A 14,102-nucleotide genomic window follows, 5' to 3' on the forward strand; every position below is an offset into this window, starting at 1 on the left:
GCCTGCCCTGCCGGAAGCTGAGCCACCGGTTAGTGGGGCCCTTTAAAGTCCTCTGGGGAGTCAACCAGGTATCATACCGTTGACAATTCCCCACCAACTTCTGGATCTCACCTTCTTTTCATGTTTCCCTCCTCAGGCCGGGGATTCCTGGTACCCTGGCTGATGCCGTCTCCCGCGACACCCCTCCGCCTTCCCTGGATATCGATGGTGCCTATGCCGTCAGGTCCCTACTGGACTCCTGCAATCGTGGGGGTCGTCTTCAGTACCTGGTGGACTGGGAGGGGTATGGTCCAGAGGAGCGCTGTTGGGTCCCAGCGGTCGACATCCTGGACCCCAACATCGTCCGGGATTTCCATCTCCACCGTCCTGACAGGCCCGCTCCTCGCCGTCGGGGCAGTTTTTTTGGCCGGCGTCGTCGAGGGTACTATCACACCTACTCCAGCGCTCAAGTTTTCCGGTCTACTAACCACCAGTCCTGACAACCATCATAACACACACCTGCTCCCCATCATTACACACACCTGGTATACAGTGGGCACTTGGAATGCAGTTTTGTTTAGCATGACAATGAATTCAAAAGTTAGGGAGGAGATGGTTGTGACAGAGTAGAAACCAAAGTGTTTGTCAGTGTTTCCCATGGGGAAGATTTAAATATGAACAAAAATTTAAATGCAACAATTTCACATAGTCTGCGGTTGTGAGGCTGGTTGGATGTACTGCCAAATTCTCTAAAACGATGTTCGAGGCGGCTTATGGTACAGAAATATCATTCAGTTCTCTGGCAACAGCTCTGGTGGACGTTCCTGCAGTCAGCATGCCAATTGCACGCTCCCTCAACTTGAGACATCTGTTGCATTGTCTTTTGTGACAAAACTGCACATTTTAGAGTGTCATTTTATTGTCTCCAGCACAAGGTGCACCTGTGTAATGATCGTGCTGTTTAATCAGCTTCTTGATACACCACACCTGTCAGGTGGATGGATTATCTTGGCAAAGGATAAATGCTCACTAACAGGGATGTAAACAAATTTGTGCACAAAATTTGAGAGAAATAAGCTTTTTGTGCATATGGAACATTTCTAGGATCTTTTACTTCAGGTCATGAAACATGGGACCAACAATTTTTATATTCTTTGCCTTATCCTTTTGGATTAAGAACAAGCTTTTGCACAAACAATTGAGATGTACAAACTATGGCATAAGGGAACGACAAGTGGATAAGAGGCAATCCGTAATTTCGATTAAGACATTAATGAGCAAGCTAGGATGTACGTGGTCAATATAAGTATTTGTTCAGCACTTTTGAAATGTACAGCAACAGAATTCAGAACATGGGCCATTCTCCCTGTACACCAAATCAGAACCGTAGGATAAATAAAGGGGGCATATAAGCAGACAATGAAAGCTCTTACAATATTTAATGATTACATTTCTCAGAAACGGGTTATAGGCTACATGTGCACCACCAAGTCAGAACATTAGGCGAAATTAAGAGGTGAGTATAGACCAAATTATTAGGGTGAGGCACATGGGCAACTAACAGCTTACTAAACAACATACACTTAGTATTACTTTCTTAGCTACAGTATACATATCTCCCTGGCATATTAAATAATTTATGCAGCAGCATACAAGACATTTTTGGACTCACCTTGTTGTGCTGTGCTCACTGGAACAGGAAGGTGGCGCAGCAGTCCTTCGTGGGCAAATTTAGTCATCAAAGTCTGCCATTCTCTGGATTTATGGTGCTTTCAAGACAACTGGGAGCTCGAAAAAAAAAAAAAAAAAGTTGAATCATGATGACGTCAGTGATCTTCAGGTCATAGCTCTAGAAAGAGGCCCAAGTTCCGGATTTACAATTCCGAGTTGGATGAAAGTTCAAAATGTATTTTCCCAGTCATAGCTCATTTTTCCCAAGTTCCCAGTTGTCTTGAACTCACTAAAGTCCGATTTTGCAGTTCCGAGTTAATAGTTGTTTTAGGCACAAATCATGCTTCATTGACATTCACCAATGTTGAATATTTATCATTTTAAACTAGGAAAAGAGACCCTTAATCTTAGACTTGGGACCAGACCTCCACTCCACTGAATAGCAAGCTAATGATTGCTTTGCAATGCTTGCAGTTAGCCACTGATTCCTTCCAAACCAGTCATTGCTAAATTTGCGATTTCCAACTTGTGTAATGTTTATGTCCAATGGCCGATAAGTACCGATACGTTTTATCTATAATTTATCTTCATACGACAAGGATTAAAAAGGATTTGCCAGTAGATTGTCGACTTGATTCATGATGATGACTGCTAGCTAAGATTCTGAAAGTCAGTTCAATCAAAGCTACTGTAGATATAAAGTGATTTGATGTAATTTTATCTGTTGCCAATGACCTTGAGCCTTCTTGGATAGGCACTTATAATGTAACTCTATGGCAGCACCCATAGGGCTTCAATTTTCGAGCTCTACCCTTAGACTTGGTGGTGACGTAGTATCCCCATGAGTGACAGAACACTGAGCCAATCATGGCGCAACGCACCGTATTTTCTGCTGGCTTGCCACACCACCACAGAAAGCACTGAGCTAGGCTGAAACACCTGCATTTTAGAGCTGCCTTACTCAAGAAAACAAAATAGAGACCATGTATATGTGGCTTTATTAACTCAATGATATACATTTTTTACATTGTTTGCAAACTGATATGTGACATGTATTAATGGATAAATAATATGCAAAACAGGCAAGCCCCCAGTCAAATTAGTTGACTGTTTTGTCAATGCATGCAGAACGAATCTCGAGCATGAGGAACTGCCTGACTTAGTGACAGTGGGTGGGGCTTGGTGTGTGTGGGATTGGGAAGCGGCAAAAAGACGGGAGAACTCCAACTCGAGCAATAAATCAAAAGTTTTAAAAGTGAAAAAGTGCCGTTCCAAAATAGCACAACTATTGCTATTTCGATAAAAACGTAATTCATTTTTCAGCCCTAGGCCTCACCCAGCTAGAACATTTGGTTCATTGGAAGTTGTGTGAAAACTACGTTTTTGGTTTCCCATTGGTCCTGGGAACGAAGCCATACATTTCCTGACCGGTAAAACAGAAAGTTATTTATACATTCTGAGAACAGAAGTGAAAATGTTGCCTGTTTTGGTAACGTACATCTTTTGGTTGCAGGGAGGTTCTGAGAACATTTTACTATGGTTCATAGAAAGTTTCCCTGGGAGGTTTTATTAACGTTCTGAGAATTGTTTTCAATAAGACTGTCAGCTTAGGTTAGTTGTTTTAAACTCCAAGCACAGATAGGACACATGGAAATTAATTTGCATTAATCATGCAAACACATTTAACTTTTTTGGATGGCATCAGTGCAATTTGAACTTACAATCTTCAGTTGTTTATCCATGGAATTAGTCCACTGCGCCACCAGGATGGAGCTAGCATGCCATGTTTTTTTAGCTGTTCATTTTAGTCTATTCAAACAGACCCCATTTCAAAGGAAACAAGCACTCGTTAGGAACAGGTGTGGCCAATTAGTGGGTGCGGCAAACACACCTGAACATACTTAACAAGATAGCGGTTAGAAAGACTTTTGTTGACACTGAAAACGGAATGTATATGTTGTTAATTAAATACCATTCTTGAATACCATTCTTGAACATTCTTTGAATGTTAGTAATGTTTCGTTCTGTTTTTCATGGAATGTTTTCTGAAAGTTCGGAGAACACAACTTTACATAGAACTATGAGGAAACCTGCATAAAACATGCTGAAGTACTGAAATTCCCACAGAAGAACATTGTTTCTTAACGTTCTCTGAACTATTTGAGAACATTCCCAATGTCAAACCAGTTGGAAACGTTTCTAGAACATCACCAAAATGTAAGTTAAATGTAACCATTTTTGAACTTTTAGGAAACATTCTGTTAAGGTAACAAAATACCAAGAAAATATATTTTTTGGGTCAAGTTGCTTGAATGGTCCAAAGCCAAGCAACTTTCCAGCATCATTCCCAGAAAGTTATAGGAAGGTCGTATGCAAAATTACAATAGGACAACCACGCTCTCACCAAGCTCTATGAAACATATGGTTAATTTACCTGAGAAGTCTAGTAACCGATTTGAAATCATTGACTCCACTTCAGAGATTATGAAGGGTGACCCAGGCTGGGCAAAATGCCATAGGGCCAGGAATTAAAACCAATTGCTCAAAATCTGCTTTCCTCACAATATAGGCTTAGCTGGTTGGAAGGTAAGACTCTGATACATAAAATATGTGTGCTTATTGTCTCTTGTAACAACATGCTGTGAAGAAATCATTAAAGGTTTCCAGCACAACATGTATCTTTTACTGTATAGTAGACAGGGATGTAGTGGAGGGTAAACGTAAATGCTGTTTACGCAGACATTTATATTTGTGAAATAAAGTTTACTTACCATTTCATTTAGTTAATTATAGTTTACCCACTCATTATTGCGTTCCCAGCGTTGATAAATGCTCAGAACGCTAATATTCATTTTTTTTTTTCTTCGTGATATCCAATTGTTAGTTACAGTCTTGACACATCGCCGCAACTCCCATATGGACTCGGGAGAGGCGAAGGTCGAGAGCCAAGCATCCTCCGAAACACGACAAAATATAGGCTACTATAAGTTCTCATAACAAAATAACTTTGCTTTACACAAAGTAGTTTGACAGATAATGGTGAGGCAGGATACAATGCAGGAGACAAACAGAAAGAGGAAGCACGCAGACAGAAAGGTTAAAAGTACAGTAGATCCCAAACTTGTTATCCAGCCCCATGTGGGGTCCCCTCAAACCCATTTATAACTTGTTTCTCTTCAAATGGCTATATAATACAACACTTTAGAATTAACTAAGGGCCCTTCTCCACTTTGTACTTTTAGCAGTTTACAGTACAGAAAACTGAATTAAAGTGCAGCTCACATGAGTTACTAAGAAAACAAATGTTATTTAAAAGATAACACATTTCAATATAAACATTAGAGGTCGACCGATTATGATTTTTCACCGCCGGTGCCGATGGCCAAAAAAGGCCGATGCCGATTAATCGGCCGATTTTAGTTTTTTTTTTTTTGTAATAATGACAATGACAACAATACTGAATGAACACTTATTTTAACTTAATATAATACATCAATAAAATCAATTTAGCCTCAAATAAATAATGAAACATGTTCAATTTGGTTTAAATAATGCAAAACAAAGTGTTGGAGAAGAAAGTAAAAGTGCAATATGTGCCAGGTAAGAAAGCTAACGTTTAAGTTCCTTGCTCAGAACATGGGAACATATGAAAGCTGGTGGTTCCTTTTAACATGAGTCTTCAATATTCCCAGGTAAGAAGTTTTAGGTTGTAGTTATTATAGGAATTATAGGACTATTTCTCTCTATACGATTTGTATTTCATATACCTTTGACTATTGGATGTTCTTATAGGCACTTTAGTATTGCCAGTGTAACAGTATAGCTTCCGTCCCTCTCCTCGCTCCTACCTGGGCTCGAACCAGGAACACATCGACAACAGCCACCCTCGAAGCAGCGTTACCCATGCAGAGCAAGGGGAACAACTACTCCAAGTCTCAGAGCGAGTGACGTTTGAAACGCTATTAGCGCGCACCCCGCTAACTAGCTAGCCATTTCACATCAGTTACACCAGCCTAATCTTGGGAGTTGATAGACTTGACGGGGTGGGTATAATTTGTGGAACTTTCCAACAGGAATCTGTTCCAAAAAACGTAAAGTAAAAGGTTGCCAACCAACAACGCATACAAAGTAGCAACACATACAAACCTAGCTAACTAGCTGCAGAATAGGCATAATCTCACCACGTAGCTTATTCTTAATGTTTGTCCATAGGCAACCAGAGTGAGGACAGACATTTTTCGGAATAAACGTGATGAGTGAAAAACGCAATGAAATAGACCACTCCCTACCCGGTATCTTATTCTGCTGCTATACAACTTTGTATGCGTTGTTTTTTGGCAACCTTGTTATTTACAAAGTTTTTGGAATAGATTCCTGTTGGAACGTTCCACAAATTATATTAAATTATAGTTGATAGGCTTGAAGTCATAAACAGTGCAATGCTTGAAGCACAACGAAGAGCTGTTGGAAAAACGCACGAAAGTGCTGTTTGAATGAATGCTTACGAGCGTGCTGGTGCCTACCACCGCTCAGTCAGACTGCTCTATCAAATCATAGACTTAATTATAATATAATAAACACACAGAAATACGAGCCTTAGGTCATTAATATGGTCGAATCCGGAAACTATCATCTCGTTTTTTCTTTCAGTGAAATACGGAACCGTTCTGTATTTTATCTAACGGGTGGCATCCCTAAGTCTAAATATTCCTGTTACATTGCACAACTTTCAATGTTATGTCATAATTACGTAAAATTCTGGCAAATTAGTTCGCAACGAGCCAGGCGGCCCAAACTGTTGCATATACCCTGACTCTGCGTGCAATGAACGCTAGAGATGTGACACAATTTCATATTAGCAGGCAATATGAATTAAATATGCAGGTTTAAAAATATATACTTGTGTATTGATTTTAAAGAAAGGCATTGATGTTTATGGTTAGGTACATTGGTGCAACGACAGTGCTTTTTTCGCAAATGCGCTTGTTAAATCAACACCCGTTTGTCGAAGTAGTCTGTGATTCAATGAGAAATTAACAGGCACCGCAACGATTATATGCAACGCAGGACACGTTAGATAAACTAGTAACATATTCAACCATGTGTAGTTAACTAGTGATTATGTTAAGATTGATAGTTTTTTATAAGATAAGTTTAATGCTAGCTAGCAACTTACCTTGGCTTCTTGCTGCCCTCGCGTAATAGGTAGTCAGCCTGCCATGCAGGCTCCTCGTGGAGTGCAATGTAAGGCAGGTGGTTAGAGCATTGGACTAGTAACCAGAAGGTTGCAAAAACGAATCCCCGAATCCCCCCTGAACTTGGCAGTTAACCCCCGTTCCTAGGCCGTCATTGAAAATAAGAATGTGTTCTTAATCTGACTTGCCTAGTTAAACACAGGTGTAAAAAATAATAATAATAATACAACAACAAAAAATAGCGGCAAATCGGTGGCCAAAAATACCGATTACCGATTGTTATGAAAACTTGAAATTGGCCCTAATTAATCGCCCATTCCGATTAATCGGTCGACCTCTAATAAACATATCCACATCCTATTTTTCTAGGCGTTTCTAATGTCCAGTCCAAATGAACTATTTTGTGACGGATGAGCTGATGTGCATTCTGTCATTTTAAAAGACATGCTTCAGAACTTTGCCAACTACAAAGCATTTCTTAAACTTCCCACTTTGGGCTGGATGTGTCAATGTGTAGTTCATACATGCATAATCTATAAGCAGAATTACTGTCTTGACTAAATTAGCCATGAAATCCTTAGTTTGAAAGTGACTGTTTTTCTGGAAGCTGTGCTGCACCATTTTCCTTACATTTCCCCCATGCGGGCCATTCCCCTAACAATTTGAGTTCAACCAATGAGCTTCAGACCCTCACCATATGAGTGACAGGTAGAAAGAGGCACATCAAGCACACACAACAGAGCAAGTGAGAGAGAGCAATGACGAGGTGCACATATCTTCACATATGTGACGTAGTACGCCATTTTCAAGGACCACTTTTGGCTTGAGTGTTACATTCAGAACTACTGGCTAAAAAGTATATAAAAGTCCAGGAGAATCTCTTTAACTACAGAAATATACATTAGGCCTTTCCTATAGACCTGCGTAAAAAGGAAACCAAACAATGCCGTTCTAAAAATGTAAAATGTTTTGGTTTATATCAGTGGTTATTCGGCTTATCTCGATCGGTCACTGGAGTTGATACCCACTTTTTTACCACTACATCACTGACATTAGGTGTATTTAAGCAATATAAGACCTTATTTCCTAAATATAATTCTATAATTGCGATACTGTTTAATCTGCATGAATTTTTAATGATAAGCATACTGAATTGAAATTGAGACCTCATAATACAGGTGCCATGTGGTTTTCAACAACAGGACACTGCCCATCTCCCATTCTGCAAAATCAATAGGCTTCTAGGATTAAGTCATGCACTTGGTATGTCAATTTAGCCTCTGCTATCATAGCCTGGTCTCAAAGACTAGATGTAATATAGTAAACGTTGATCTGTCACACTCATATGTTATGTTTGGTATGGTTACATAAAACAGAAGGTTACTTAAGACAAAAACGAAATGAGTGGTTGTCGGGGGGATGGGTAGGGGTACAATGCAAAAAAATAATTGAATCTCATCATGGACCACTTTAGCATTTCAGCTAATTAGCAACTACTTACTAGTTTTTACCCAGCTATCACATAATGTTCTGAGAGTCATATGTTTCTTAGAGCTTGGTGAGAGCGTGGTTGTCCAATGGTTATTTTGCATACAGTGCATTCGTATACAGGTCCCTTTATTTTCTCAACAAAAATAAAATGTTTCAGCCTAATTCTAAAATGATTTAAATAAAAAATGCTCCTCATCAATCTACACACAATACCCCATAATGACAAAGCAAAAACAGGTTTTTATATATTTTTTGCACATTTGCTAAAAAAATAAAAAAAACTGAACTGTGACATTTACGTAAGCATACAGACCCTTTACTCAGTACTTTGTTGAAGCACCTGTGGCAGCAATAACAGCCTTGTGTTTTCTTGGGTATGATGCTACAAGCTTGGCACACCTATATTTGGGGAGTTTTCCCATTCTTCTCTGCAGATCCTCTCAGTCACTGTCAGGTTGGATTGAGAGCTTCGCTGCACAGCTATTTTCAGGTCTCTCCAGAGATGTTCGACCAGGTTCAAGTCCAGGCTCTGGCTGGTCCACTCAAGGACATTTAGAGACTTGTCCCGAAGCCACTCCTACGTTGTCTTGGCTGTGTGCTTAGGGTCGTTGTCCTGTTGGAAGGTGAATCTTCGTCCCAGTCTGAAGTCCTGAGCGCTCTGGAGCAGTTTTTCATCATGGATCTCTCTGTACTTTGCTTTGTTCATCTTTCCCTCGAACCTGACTAGTCGCCAAGTCCCTGCTACTGAAAAACATCCTGACAGCATGACGTTGCAACCACCATGCTACACTGTAGGGATGGTGCCAGGTTTCCTCCAGACGTGACGCTTAGCATTCAGGCTCAAGAGTTCAATCTTGATTTCTTCAGATCAGAAACTTTTTCTCATGGTCTGAGAGTCCTTTAGGTGCCTTTTGGCAAACTACATGTGTGCTATCATGTGCCTTTTACTGAGGAGTGGCTTCTGTCTGGCCACTCTACCATAAAGGCCTGATTGGTGGAGTGTTGCAGAGATGGTTGTCCTTCTGGAAGGTTCTCACATCTCCACAGAGGAACTCTGGAGCTCTGTCAGAATGACCATCAGGTTCTCGGTCACCTCCCTGACCAAGGCCCCTCTCCCCTGATTGCTCAGTTTGGCTGGGTGGCCAGCTCTAAGAAGAGTCTTGATGGTTCCAAACTTTTTCCATTTAAAAATGATGGAGGCCACTGTGTTTTTGGGGACCTTCAATGCTGCAGAAATGTTTTGGTACCCTTCCCCAGATCTCTGCCTCAACACAATGCTGTCTCGGTGCTCTATGGACAATTCCTTCGACCTCATGGCTTGGTTTTTGCTCTGACATGCACTGTCAATTGTGGGACCTTATATAGACAGGTGTGTGCCTTTCCAAATCATGTCCAATCAATTGAATTTACCATAAGTGGACTCCAATCAAGTTGTAGAAATATCAAGGATGATCAATGGAAACTGGATGCACCTGAGCTCAATTTTGATTCTCATAGCAAAGGGTCTGAATACTTATGTAAATAAGGTATCCGTTTTTTTATACATTTGCTATCTTTTCTAAAAACCTGTTTTCCCTTTGTCATTATGGGGTATTGTGCATAGATTGATGAGGGGGAAAAAAACGATTTAATCAATTTTAGAATAATGCTGTAATGTAACAATGTGGAAAAAAATTCAAGCGGTCTGAATACTTTCCAAATGCACTGTACAACCTTCCCACAAGTTCTAGGAATGGTGCAGGATACCCAGCTAGCACATAACATTCTGAGAATGTGTTTCTTAGGTGTGAATTTCAGTACTTCAGCATAATGTTTTCTACAGGTTTCCTCATGGTTCTATTTAAAGTCATGTTTTTAGAACATTAACAAAGCTTTCACTTCTGTTCTCAGAAAGTAAAAAAAAGTGTTCAGTTTTACCGGTCAGAAAACGTATGGCTTCCTTCCCAGAACCAATGGGAAACCAACAACGTACACTACCATTCAAAAGTTTGGGGTCACTTAGAAATGTCCTTGTTTTTTAAAGAAAAGCTATTTTTTGGTCCATTAAAATAACATCAAATTGATCAGAAATACAGTGTAGTCATTGTTAATGTTGTAAACGACTATTGTAGCTGGAAATGGCTGATTTGTAATGGAATATCTACAGAGGCCCATTACCAGCAACCATCACTCCTGTCTTCCAATGGCATGTTGTGTTAGCTAATCCAAGACTATCATTTTAAAAGGCTAATTGATCATTAGAAAACCCTTTTGAAATTATGTTAGCAGAGCTGAAAACAGTTGTTTTGATTAAAGAAGAAATAAAACTGGCCTTCTTTAGACTAGTTGAGTATCTGGAGCATAAGCATTTGTGGGTTCAATTACAGGCTCAAAATGGCCAGAAACAAAGAACTTTCTTCTGAAACTTGTCAGTCTATTCTTGTTCTGAGAAATTAAGGCTATTCCATGTGAGAAATTGCCAAGAAACTGAAGATCTCGTACAACACTGTGTACCTTTTCAGAACAGCGCAAACTGGCTCTAACCAGAATAGAAAGAGGAGTGGGAGGCCCAGGTGCATAACTGAGCAAGAGGACAAGTACATTAGAGTGTCTAGTTTGAGAAACAGGCGGCCACACAAGTCCTCAACTGGCAGCTTCATTAAATAGTACCTTACAAATCACCAGTCTCAACTTCAACAGTGAAGAGGCGACTCCAGGATACTGGCCTTCTAGGCAGAGTTGCAAAGAAAAAGCCATATCTCAGACTGGCCAATAAAAAGAAAAGATTAAGATGGGCAAAAGAACACAGACATTGGACAGAGGAAGATTGGAAAAAAGTGTTATGGACAGAAATCTAAGTTTGAGGTGTTCGGATAACATAGAAGAACATTAGTGAGACGCAGAAAAAATAAAGATGCTGGAGGAGTGCTTGACTCCATCTGTTCAGCACGATGGAGGCAATGTGATGGTCTGGGGGTGCTTTGGTGGTGGTAATGTGGGAGATTTGTAAAGGGTAAAAGGGATCATGAAGGAAGATTATCACTGCATTTTGCAACGCCATGCCATACCATTTGGACGGTGCTTAATTGGTGCCAATTTCCTCCAACAACAGGACAATGACCCAAAGCACAGCTCCAAACTATACAATAACTATTTAGGGAAGAAGCAGTCAGTGGCCAGCACAGTCACCAGATCTCAACCCTATTGAGCTGTTGTGGGAGCAGCTTGACCGTCTGGTACGTATGAAGTGCCCATGAAGCCAATCCAACTTGTGGGAGGTGCTTCAGGAAGCATGGGGTGAAATCTCTTCAGATTACCCTCAACAAATGGACAACTAGGATGCCAAAGGTTTTCAAGGCTGTAATTGCTGCAAATGGAGGATTCTTTGACGAAAGCAAGTTTGAAGGACACAATTATTTCAATAAAAAAATCATTATTTATAACCTTGTCAACGTCTTGCCTATATTTCCAATTCATTTTCCAACTCATTTCATGTATATTTTCATGGAAAACAAGGACATTTCTAAGTGACCCCAAACTTTTGAATGGTAGCGTACATTCCCACAACTTCCAAGGAACCAAATGTGCTAGCTGTTTAGCTACTTTACAACAACTTAGCACGTTAGTTAATACTTCCTCTAACCATGACTTTAAACCTTTTAACCTAACTCTTAACCCTAACTCTAACCTTAACCCCTAGCCACCTAGCTAACGTTAGCCACCTAGTCACTAGCAATTGTTAGCCACAACAAATTGGAATTTGTAACATCATGTCATACGTATTTCAAATTCGTAACGTATTGTACAAAGAGCATTTCGTTACCATATCATATGAATTGTAATTTGTAACATATGCGAAATGGATGATGGACATCCATGCATTTTTTAGAATACAAAATGTAACATATCACACTAAATGGATAGAGATAGATTAACATTCACTGTGTTACGTCTACCCCTGAGTCCAGGTTGACAATCCTAACATCAATTTCATGGTTTGCCAGGAGACAAAATAGAAGAGTGAAGGGTGCATTGAATGAATAGTTTGGGCATTGGGGGAATAATTCATGCATTTTGTATTGACTGAAATATCACCGTACACGTTTACACCATCACTGCAAGTAAAACACTACTACCTTAACCTACTTTCAAGTCATTTGTGAATTCGCCCAATAATAAAGCTGATAGGATGCGCTTTCATCCAACAATTCAGTCCTTTGTTCTATGCGACCGAATATCATACTGGCTACATATTGACTCAGTGGCCTAAGTAGGCTAAGCACAATTGAAAACTATTGACACAAATAAAGCCATCAAATTCAGCGATACGCCGCCTCCGCAGCAACCTATATTTCAGCTACATCGATACCGTGAGCATCTTGCGATACACAGCGCTACCACGCGTCCTGTATGGATAACCTGCATGGACCCTTTGATGTGCATTTGAACGCTGCATGTTATCAAGTCCTTTGTCTCTGCTTTATATTAAACACAAATAGGCTACTTTGTTGACTGGATAATGTGGTTAATGGCAGCTTGAAAGAGGAGACTCCAGAGGCTAGAACGGCTAGAGCTCTTTATTGTGCTTTCCGAATAACATTGCAACATTGTATGATATTATTGGTCAGAACCTTTTTCCTATCTGGATTGAACTCTTACCTGTGCGTTTGGAGAGCTGTCTAGGTGGAATCGGTAGCAAAGGCTTGCAGTCAAATTGCGCAGCAGTCGCGATGATGCTTCATAGAGGAAACGCGCTGCGATACAGCCAGCTGCGTGATGCTTCAACCACGTGATGCAGTGAAGCAACCTCACTCAAGCATCCAGATGTTGCCTGGCTACACAGACTCCTTGCTCCAGCTAAACGCTACGCCACGCCCACGGGTTTTAGTTATTTCTTTGCAATGAGTCTCTGAGTCTGATCTTCACTAGTTACCACCGCCACAAATTCATAATTATTATTAACCTTTAACCCTAATTTAAGCGACAACCAATGCGTCTGGATCTGAGTACTTCCCTGACCCTTCACCTAATGCAAAAATATTTGGGGTCGTCTGACTGGTCCAAAAACTGATGGGTTGAGCCAGAACAGACATGGGTAAAGCCCAGTTTTAAAATTCATCGTTGGCTTTGATACTCTGATTGGTTAGAGACGATCCAATCGCTGACGACTTTGTTTTGTACAATGCCCATCACCACAAATGACTTCAATGATGTATATAGTGAACGAATTTAGTGTGTCACCAGGCTAATCCAGATGAGCATCCACCACAGAATAGCCTACTGTAGTAGGCTAGTAGTAGCCTTGTAGTGAGATTGACTGTAGCCCACAATGCTGCCCATTTACATAGATTTACTGTACATGCCTTCTTTTCCTTAGACACATGTTCAATAGCACATTGGTGATACCTTCTCAAGAAGTTAAGTGTTTAGTCATCAGTTTAAGGTCTGTTATGTAACAACTGGGATGTAGGAAGCATATAGGAGTTTTCTTTATTGCATCTTAATCATGTAGCAGACATGCTTAGCCAGAACAATAAGGTTGAAGTGGGCACTTTTTCAAGGGCACATCAACAGATTTTCCACTTAGTTAGCCTGGGGACTCGAACCAGCAACCATTTGGTTACTTGCCCAACACTCTTAACCTCTAGGTTACCTGCTGTCCTGAAAGGTATCTCTGCTTTGATTTGAGAACTGAATATCTTACCACCTTTGTACAATGCCCATCACCACAAATGACTTCAATGATGTATATAGTGAACGAATTTAGTGTGTCATCAGGCTAATCCA

The 14,102-nt window shown here is 40.3% G+C and overlaps 1 protein-coding gene across 3 annotated transcripts in view; it reads right to left on the reverse strand.

The window, feature by feature from the left end:
• slc4a3 (solute carrier family 4 member 3) overlaps window positions 1-13,293 on the reverse strand; it is a 124,486-nt gene extending 111,193 nt beyond the window's left edge. For 2 of the 3 annotated variants that reach the window (XR_001323203.3, XM_014164421.3), the window contains exon 1: window positions 12,975-13,293. The gene's annotated coding sequence lies outside the window, so the exon portion shown is untranslated. The remainder of the gene's footprint in view (window positions 1-12,974) is intronic. The other variant, XM_045704527.2, reaches the window with a different exon arrangement.
• Window positions 13,294-14,102: the final 809 nt, after the last annotated feature.

Source organism: Salmo salar, chromosome 21 (assembly GCF_965601325.2).
Source record: "Salmo salar chromosome 21, fSalSal1, whole genome shotgun sequence".
NCBI lineage: Eukaryota > Metazoa > Chordata > Actinopteri > Salmoniformes > Salmonidae > Salmo > Salmo salar.